General features: G+C 46.2%; 1 protein-coding gene across 3 annotated transcripts in view; it reads right to left on the reverse strand.

Moving 5' to 3' along the window:
- Positions 1 to 10,181, reverse strand: part of NEK10 (NIMA related kinase 10) — a 109,534-nt gene extending 99,353 nt beyond the window's left edge. For 2 of the 3 annotated variants that reach the window (XM_070359567.1, XM_005909609.3), the window contains exon 1: positions 9,945 to 10,176. The gene's annotated coding sequence lies outside the window, so the exon portion shown is untranslated. Of the gene's footprint in view, positions 1 to 9,944 lie in introns of all 3 variants that reach the window. The other variant, XM_070359566.1, reaches the window with a different exon arrangement.
- Between the last annotated feature and the right edge of the window lie 204 nt (positions 10,182 to 10,385).

Below are 10,385 nucleotides of genomic sequence, written 5' to 3' on the forward strand. Positions count from 1 at the left end.
CAACTAAACAGCATCACAGATTAGACGTGCCTGTAAGTGTCTGCTTTCATCATCTTCTGGTGAATCTAACCCAAGGTGGGCTGAGAGTGCTGTTTCACATATACATCGCCATGAGTAAATTAGCTGGCTAGTGAGAAGCTGCTGTACAGCACAGGGAGCTCAGCTCGCTGCTCTGTGATGACCTAGAGGGGTGGGATGGGGGGAATGGGAGGTCCCAGAGGGGGGCATATATGTATACACACAGCTGATTCACTTTACTGTACAGCAGAAACTAACACAACATTGTAAAGCAATTATATCCCAATTTTAAAAAAGTTAACAGGAATATATGGCAACAGACATCATTATCGTTTTCCTATTTTCAAGCTTTATTTCCCATTTTATTAGTAAGCCTTTTGTGACAAAGGATGATGCCCACAGATAGGGTAGAGCCCCTATGGGCCCCCTCAACTGCCCCTGCATGGCGTTTGTGCCTGTGCTCAGGCCCGTGTGGCTGCTCACACAGGTCTACTTGTGACACAGTGCAGAAAATGCCTCTGAGAGGGAAAGTGAACCTGAAACCCATGTACTAAGTAGGGACACTGTAAAGGGAAAAAGGTCCAGATGGTTTGAAGAAAGAACTTATATTAACCAGTCGATAAAAACAACTAAAGTAGCACATCAAACTTCTCTTTATTCACTGACCTCCATACACAGTAAGATTACATTAAATTCTGATACTGTGTGACAGAGAAAGGTGACAATGATATTCATTCATTCCTTCTGGAAACAATTTTTGATCTCTTCTTATATGGCAGACACTGACGCTACTGTATTGAATAAGACATGGTTAAAAAAAAAAAATGCCTTCCTCCACAAAGTCAGCCTTCATGGAAATAAATCACAATAATAAGCGAGTGTGCATTCAGCCCAACCAACCAGATCCTCAAAGAATAAAGAGAATACCAGATGAACACATCGATGTTCATAACAAACAGCAGCACTGAATTACTTTCTGAGCCACAAAATAAAATTGCTTCATCTAATCATATTTCTTTATTAAGTGCATATTTAATTTATTGTGCTCTGTGCACAAGACACTACTGGAGGCTTCAGAAGCATCTGTCCACAACTCAGCTGTGCAGGCAATCAGAAACGTGGAGGTTAAGCAACACAAAACTGCTGATATTGGGGCCTTAAAAAAAAAGAACAATTTCTTATAGGTCAGCCTAATGCATGGAAGTAAATAGGGACCCTAGAAAGGTCAAAAAGCAGAGAAAATTAGTTTCTCAAGGAGGTTATAAATTGAATGAGTTTAAGGGAAAGAAAGCCCAGTGGGGGCTGATGAAAGAGTTCTGGAAAGGTGTGTGTGATGGATCAGGAGCACGGGGTGGTAGGTGGAGTAGGGTTGGAGGAAACAGAGCAGATGAGCTGGGCTGGAGAGCTGATGCTGACCTCCTGGGCTATAGCTAACATTTGAAACAGAAGAGTCTCAAATAGTCTCAAATCAAGAGCAGCACTTGGGCATGAACCTTGGGAAAATGACACTTCCTCTTCCTCAGGCCCTCACTCATTAGATCTCTATTTTTCTACTCAGTGTGGTTCCTGTCTGTCTGCATCTCTGCATCCTCACCACTTATACCCTCATCTGCATCATCACCCCCTGCAGGAACCCCCTGGTTCCTGAACTGCAGGAACCACTTCCTAAATGGACTCCCAACCTCCAGTTTCTCTCTCTTCCCAACAACAAAGCTGTTCTCTGCATAGCATCGAAAGCATTTTTTTTTTTTTTTTTGGTACAAAACTGACCAATTGAGCCTTCATGGGCTTCCCATTTCTCTCAGCATAAAAACAAAACATAAGGAGGTCTGTGAGTGTCCTGTGAGATGAAGCCTCAGCTCCCAACAGCTCCACTCAGACCTGGGCCCAGACCCGTTTTTCCTGGACTGAAGGGCCAGATTAGTGCTGAAAGGCCTGGAAGTCTCATTCATCTCAAGGGAATTTTCTCTGATCTCCATGCCTTGAAGCTCTTAATAAGGGGCAGATTCCAGCAATAATTCAATAAAGATGCATATCTGGCTCCTTTCATTTACTATACACTAGTCAGGGATGCGAGTGACAGAGAGTTTGCTCATCCGCAGCATCCAGCTCAGCACTGCTGGTTTATAACAAAATGGAAGTGCTCAATAAATGATTGCTGAATGAATGAATGCACAAACAAACCCCAAGTGAAAGTGACCGGGAAGCTCCAGGTATAACTGGAGGATCACTGTTTATAGATGGAGAATAAAGATCATGAAAAAACTCTCACAAAGGACATGTCTGCCCTAGCTGACCAGCATCTAGTCACAGAATGTTGGTTTTACCAAAGTCTCTTTAAAAACACATGGAAGCCACAAAATAAGTAAGATATCTGTGTTAAATATGGGCTGCCTCAAATATACACGAATGGGACGATAACACTTCCTACAGGAAAGATGAGTATTGACGTTGATGTCAAGTGTAGCCCATGCACACGCATACACATGTCGTACGCATGCCGTGGTCTCCACTGATGCATGCTAACAGGCTTGGGCGGTGAAGTCCTCCAGCTGCCTGACTGGGATGCAGCAGCGGTGGAGGAGACCTGGTGTCTACTTGCCCACCGAGTGACCTCAGACAGTCCCTGGGCCTCTCTGATGATTAGTTCCCTCATTTACAAGAAAACAGAAACAATAATGTCCCCATTATAAGATGGTAGTCAGGATGAAATAAACTAAACTCTTTTAAAGTTGTGCAGGGCACCTCCCTGGTGGTCCAGAGATTAGCACTTCCACTGCTCTCGGTGCAAGTTCCATATGTGGTTTGGGAACTAAGATTCCCGCGTGCTGCACGGTAGGGCCCAAAACAAAACAAAAGAAGCTGTCGGTAGCTAGCTCAGGTGTTATTATGACAGTTTTTCTAAATACTATTATTGGTAATATTACTGCTACATCAGCTTGAAGAGATTGTCATGCTTATTTGAAGTCATTTACCTGTATTCACTGACTTTGGTTCACAAATGACAAACACTGACATAAAATGAAAAAAAAAAAAAAAACCCACTGTTTTTAATGCCACAAATAGTCTTCATTTTAATTTGTTACCTCTGATGTTAGTTTGGATTTACTATTACAGGCACTTTGCTGTATTCATTTAATCCTTACACAACCCTGGGATGAGGCTGGGTTGTATCTCCAGCTCACAGATGATGGAACTGACTGAGTTTCGGTAACTTGGCCAAGATCTCATATCTGGCAACAGTAACAACAATAAAAGCAAATGTTTATGCGGGCTTGCCCTGTGCCAGGACCATTCTGCTTCTATCAGATCAGATCAGTCGCTCAGTCGTGTCTGACTCTTTGCCACCCCATGAATCGCAGCACGCCAGGCCTCCCTGTCCATCACCAACTCCCGGAGTTCACTCAGACTCACGTCCATCTAGTCAGTGATGCCATCCAGCCATCTCATCCTCTGTCGTCCCCTTCTCCTCTTGCCCCCAATCCCTCCCAACATCAGAGTCTTTTCCAATGAGTCAACTCTTCGCATGAGGTGGCCAAAGTACTGGAGTTTCAGCTTTAGCATCATTTCTTCCAAAGAACACCCAGGGCTGACCTCCTTCAGAATGGACTGGTTGGACCTCTTTGCAGTCCAAGGGACTCTCAAGAGTCTTCTCCAACACCACAGTTCAAAAGCATCAATTCTTCGGCGCTCAGCCTTCTTCACAGTCCAACTGCTTTGCTTCTATACATTAACCAATATTAATATAAATCTAACAAAGCTATAAGGCAACTACCTGTACTGTCCCCATTTCACAGATGAAAGAACTGAGGCCCACAGAAGTTAAGTAATTTCTCGGAGTCACAGAGCTGTAAGTCCCTGGTGGATGAGCAGGAATTTAAGGCCAGGCAGGACCCTCCTTATTAACTGAATTCTATACTAACTCTTCCTTTTGGTTGCCTTTATCCTGCTATTTGCCCAAGTGAACTTTCTAGGTAAATGTTTATCAACTTAATAATAAAATATTACTTCAGACATTTTTCTCAAATCAATTAACAATTCCCTGTCATTTATGCAAAATACACTAAATATTGTGTGACTTTTCCCTGATGGCCCAGGATCAACGTCAAGGCTGCTGTGCGTTATCCAGTCTGCCTCTTGTCTTTATTTCAATTTTTGTATAAGGGTTTTTTAGTCTCTCTTCTAGATATGTGCCATTTGATGGTCATTTTGTTGTTTTGATTCTCTTGAGGGTTATAAAGCTAGATTTCTTGTCAACTATGCTGCTGCTGCTACTGCTGCTGCTGCTGCTAAGTCGCTTCAGTTGTGTCCGACTCTGTGTGACCCCAGAGACAGCAGCCCATCAGGCTCCCCCGTCCCTAGGATTCTCCAGGCAAGAACACTGGAATGGGTTGCCATTTCCTTCTCCAAAGCATGCAAGTGAAAAGTGAAAATGAAGTCGCTCAGTCGTGTCCGACTCTTAGCGACCCCATGGACTGCAGCCTACCAGGCTCCTCCATCCATGGGATTTTCCAGACAAGAGTACTGGAGTGGGGTGCCATTGCCTTCTCCATTGTCAACTATAAGTACTCCTAATACAAGACTGAATAAGCTCTGAATTGAGCTGACCTCATGGGTGTGAGAGCATGACCTTTATGATGACTGTTGCAGATTTCAGCTGAGATGAAGGGAACTCTGACCTCTAGATATGGATGAGCATCATTTTACCAAATGAGAAACCATCTATTTTACTCAGTGCTCATTTTCATGATTTTTTTTTTAATCACACATGTCAGGCGGATATATGAGTATATGTAGAGTTCACTTTCCTGTGGAAGACCAGGTCTCAAAAATGTAAGAGTCATTTCCAAATCTAAGCCATACAACCTGTTCCCATGGTGACACTTTCTATCCCCCACATCCTGCTTTATTTTCATCTCTTATTTCTCTCTCCCAAGCAAAGCATAATAGAAACAGCTAACACAGGGCCCCCAAACCCCAGGCCATGGGCCAGTACCTGTTGCTGCCTGTTAGGAACCAGGCTGCACAGCAGGAGGTGAGCAACAGGAGAGCTAGCCAAGCTTCACCTGTATTGCAGCCGCTACATATCACTCCCTTACTACCTGAGCTCCGCCTCTGCTCAGATCAGCAGTGACATCATAAATCCTGAAACCATCGCCCGCTCCTCCCTCATTGCTGCCCAGTCTGTGGAAAAATTGTCTTTCATGAAACTAGTCCCTGGTGCCAAAAAGGTTGGGGACTGCTGAGCCAACATGTACATGGAACTTCCTACATACCCACCATCGGTTCAGTTCAGTTCAGTCACTCAGTCACGTCCGACTCTTTGCAACCCCATGAACCGCAGCATGCCAGGCCTCCCTGTCTATCACCAACTCCCGGAGTTTACTCAAACTCATGTCCATTGAGTCAGTGATGCCATCCAGCCATCTCATCTTTTGTCGTCCCCTTCTCCTCCTGCCTTCAATCTTGCCTAGCATCAGGGTCTTTTCCAATGAGTCAGCTCTTTGCATGAGGTGGCCAAAGTATTGGAAGTTTCAGCTTCAACATCAGTCCTTTCAGTGAACACCCAGGACTGATTTCCTTTAGGATGGACTGGTTGGATCTCCTTGCAGTCCAAGGGATGCTCAAGAGTCTTCTCCAACACCACAGTTCAAAAGCATCAATTCTTCGGCACTCAGCTTTCTTTATAGTCCAACTCTCACGTTCATACATGACCACTGGAAAAAACCATAGCCTTGACTAGATCAACCTTTGTTGGCAAAGTAATGTCTCTGCTTTTTACTATGCTGTCTAGGTTGGTCATAACTTTCCTTCCAAGGAGTAAGCATCTTTTAATTTCACTGCTGCAATCGCCATCTGCAGTGATTTTGGAGCCCCCTCAAATAAAGTCAGCCACTGTTTCCACTGTTTCCCCATCTATTTGCCATGAAGTGATGGGACTGGATGCCATGATACCCACCACAGTTCTAAGAAACTTGTCTCTACTGATTCATGTAAGGCTCACAACAACTTCATTTTACATGCAGGGAAATTGAGGTGCCAAGATTAAGTAATGCAGCAGAGGCCCTGTGTACAGCAGTGGCGGAGCTGGAATTTGAACCCAGGCATCTGGGGTGAGACTCTGAGTTCTACGGATTCTGGGCTACCACCCTTGGGAAACTGGGCTCTGAAAGCACAGGGTCTTGGTTTCACTCCCTGCTGGACACCCAGAAAACATTTATCTCCTCTCCACCTCTTCAAGGGCTCCATGCAGTCTACTCTGACTGTCCTCAAAGTCTGTTTGGCTCAGACAGGCAGGGTGACATTCTAGGCCTTTCTTTCACCTACTTGGGACTTTGCTGGTTACACTTTCTTTTGCCCCATCCTTATCTGGCAGAGCACCCTGGATTCATCAAATGCATACAAAGCTCTCACTTGAGTCCTTTACCTGTATCAGAGCTGTTGCTGTACACAGAAGTTTGTGATCAAGTAGTACAGTATAGTGTGTGCACTTCTCAGGTGGCATAGTGGTAAAGAATCCGCCTGCCAATGCAGCAGACATGAGAGATGTACATTCGATTCCTGGGTCAGGAAGACCCCCAGGAGGAGGGCATGGCTACCCACTCCACTACACTTGCTTGGAGAATCCCATGGACACAGGAGCCTGGCAGGTACAGTTCATGGGGTAGCAAAGGGTCAGACCCTACTGAAATGACTAGCACGCATGCATGCATCCAAGCAGTATGGTGTGACTAGGTTATAGGATGATGTCCTAGAATTGCGCTTGACTGAAATAACTGATTTTTACCTTTTGTGAACTGACCATGGAAATTTCACAATTCCGAACTTCAGTGTTTCTTGTTCTACTTTTAAAAGACTTTATTCTTTAGGACAGTTTTAGGTTTACCACAAATTTGACAGGGAGGTATAGAGATTTCCCATGTACCCCCCTACACACTAGCATAGCCTCCCTCATGATCAATACTACTTGCAGATGGCACGTTATTCCCAAGGATGAACCTACATTAACACATCATTATTATCCAGAGTCCATAGGTTACTTTAGAGTTCACCACCTATGTACAACAGACCATTGGTTATCAGGGGTTAGTAGGCCGTGGAGGAGGAATAAACAGGTAGAGCACAGAAGATTTTTAGGGTAGATTTTTACATACTCTGTATGACATCATAATGGTGGATACATGCATTATGTCCAAACACATAGCATAGCCTCCCTCATGATCAATACTACTTGCAGATGGCACAGAACAAGAAACACTAAAGTTTGGAATTGTGAAATTTCCATGGATACTTTGTATCCTATGTACAACACCTATGGTGAACTCTGTGTTTGGACATAATGCATGTATCCACCATTATGATGTCATACAGAGTATGTAAAAATCCACCCTAAAAATCTTCTGTGCTCTACCTGCTTATTCCTCCTCCACCGCCTGCTAACCCCTGATAACCAATGATCTTTTCACTGTCCCCATAGTTTTGCCTTTTCCAGAATGTCATATAGTTGGAATCATACAGTATATAGCCTTTTCAGATTGGCTTCTTACTCTTCTTAGTAATATGCATTTAAGGTTCCTCCATGTCTTTCCATGGCTTAATAGTCATTTCTTTTTATTTTTGCCTGTACTGGGTCTTCATTGCTATGCGAGAGCCTTCTCTAGCTGTGGCGAGTGGGGGCTACCCTCCAGTTGTGGGGTGCAGGCTTCTCGTTGTGGTAACTTCTCCTGTTCCTGAGCATGGGCTCTAGGCTCCCAGGCTTCAGTAGTTATGGTGTGTGGGCTTAGTTGCTCCGAGGCATGTGGGATTGTCTCCCACCAAGGACTGAACCCATGTCCCCTGCACAGGCAAGCACACTCTTAACCACCAGACCATGGAAGTCCCTGAATTTCTTTTTAGCTATGAATAGTATTCCATTGTCTGGATGCACCACAGTATATTTATCCATTCCCTCTCTGAAGGACATCTTGGTTGTTTGCAGATATTTGGTAATTGTGACTAAAGCAGCTATAAACATCCTTGTGAATGTTTCTAATTTTTTAAAAAATTTAGTTGGAGGATAATTGCTTTACAGTTGTGTTGATTTCTGCCATACAACAACGTGAATCAGCCATAAGTATACGTGTCCCCTCCTTCTTGAACCTCCCTCACTCCCACTCCCCATTCCATCCCACCCCTCTAGGTTGTCACAGAGTAGCAGGTTGAGTTCCCTATATCAAGTCATTTAGTCTTTAAAATAACTCTATGAGGTGAGTGTTATTATTATCCCATTGCACAGATAAAGAAGCCACAGACAAGGGGCCACAAAGCCAAACGGTTGGAGCCAGGATTCAAAGCCATATACTTGGGTTTGAATATATCTGATTCAAAGCCCATCTCTTGCAAACTACGCTGTACTGATAAGTCGCTTCAGTCGTGTCCGACTCTGTGCGACCCCATGGACTGCAGCCTACCAGGCTTCTCCATCCATGGGATTCTCCAGGCAAGAACACTGGAGTGGGTTGCCATTTCCTTCTCCAAAACTACACTGTACTGTCTCTGTTTTCCATGTTAAACTTATGCCATATAACAGCAGCTACCATTAATATGATTATAGCATGAAATATAGATTGAGAATTGAAGTAGTTTTCACCACCAAGGATCTTGAAATCAAAGTAAAACCTGTAAATTCAGCATTCATCTTTCATAGGTAAAAGCTTTACTGGATGCCATGAAAAACAGTAACTTCTCCTTTTAGAGAATCATCCATTTAACCAGCATTCATCGAGCCCCTGCTACACGCAGGGTACTCTGACAGATATGACAAATGGTGAGTAGGACAGACCTTGCCTCGGCCCTCAGAGTGTGTGTCTAGAGGAGGAAGCAGACACATGACACGCAGTGATTGGGGAGTGAGGGCAGGGTTGCGGAATGTCCAGAAGTGGAGCCCACTGCAGGCAGTGTGAGCAGCAGGTGAATCGGCACACACCGGAAAGAGGGCAGCTGTTCTAGGAGCAAAGGCAGACCTGCTGAGGGAAGGCCTAACCAGGAAGTCTGGATGGGATGACAGGCAGTCTCGGCAGGAAGTGAAATGCCCTTGTATGTTTTTAAAGAAACATCAGTCTACCAATAGATGGAAAAATGGATAGGGACAGTCGGGAAAGGTGGACCCTTGTTGAATTTAACCAAAATACTGGTGGAAATGATAATGCAAGAAGGGCGACAGTGAGGTGGGAACTGATTTGACAGCTATGAAGAAGGCACCGCCTTGATAACTGGTGGAAATGAAGCAGAGGCAGTAAATGTCAATTGTCTAGATGTGGTTTTGGTGTCTTGGTGCCTCGGATAAGGAATCCAAGGGCGAGACACTCCGTGGGAACAGGGAAGATGATGTTTAAGCCTGCACACGTGTGGAGCTAACTCGCACTTGGGTTCTGGGGTCTGGCGCGAGCGAGCAGCCTAGGCTGAAGGTGGAGGTTTTCAAGGAATCAGTAGACGTGTGTTGCCTGGAGGCATGGAACTGGACAGGCTCACCCACGTGGAGCAGAGAAGCAGAGGGAATGTCAGAACAGCACCATATAACGGGAAGGCAGAGAAGCGACGCCCAGAAACGGTTTTATGAAGGAGTCTCCAGAGGTTTAGGAGCAAACTGGGAGAGACACACTCAGGCTTCCTGTAAACAGAGTAAGTACTTTAGGGACCTGAAAGGACCATCACGCATCGTCGATGACACTTACCGAGCATCCTTCCGCCCAATACCACCCGTCTGCTAAGAGACTGGCTCACAGTGACTCCCGCAAGCCCGAGAGCCCGCACCCTCTGCCCTGCCTCCTGCCTAGGAGCGCTCACTGCGAGGCCGCAGGCTGCTCCGCAAGCACCCGCGGGCATCTCTCTGGAGACCCTGCTGAAACCGCGAGCCGGCGGAGGGAGGCTTTCTACGACTCACTCACCGCCCGAGGGAGGGCCCCTCCTTCAGGCCGAGGCGCATCTCATCGTTTCTGCTGCGGTCACGCTGCTCTGGTTCGGGGCCTGTCCTCCTAGGCCCCACCTCGCGCGCTGTCCCCTCAGTCTCAGGGGTATCGCTGCCCGTAGCGCCGTTGGTGCTCCAGTCAAATGCTCCTTCCGGCCACCAACTTTCGCGGCCTCAGCCAATGTCGACGCCTCTTGTTCCGCCCGTCGGGCGTCTCAGCCAGTCACTTGCGGCCGTTCTGGGGCCGTGGAGACGGGGACGCCGGCCTCAGGTTGCCGTAGCAGCGGAGAACGCGCAGGGCCACGCGGCGCCACGCGAGCGGGGAGGTGGGGCTTGAGGGGCGCGGCGCCGCCTCCCACAGACTCTAGCTGCCCTCCGGGCTCCTGTGGACTCGGGTACCAACCTTCGGCGTTTGAGATAA

This window comes from Bos mutus, chromosome 22 (genome assembly GCF_027580195.1).
Source record: "Bos mutus isolate GX-2022 chromosome 22, NWIPB_WYAK_1.1, whole genome shotgun sequence".
Lineage (NCBI taxonomy): Eukaryota > Metazoa > Chordata > Mammalia > Artiodactyla > Bovidae > Bos > Bos mutus.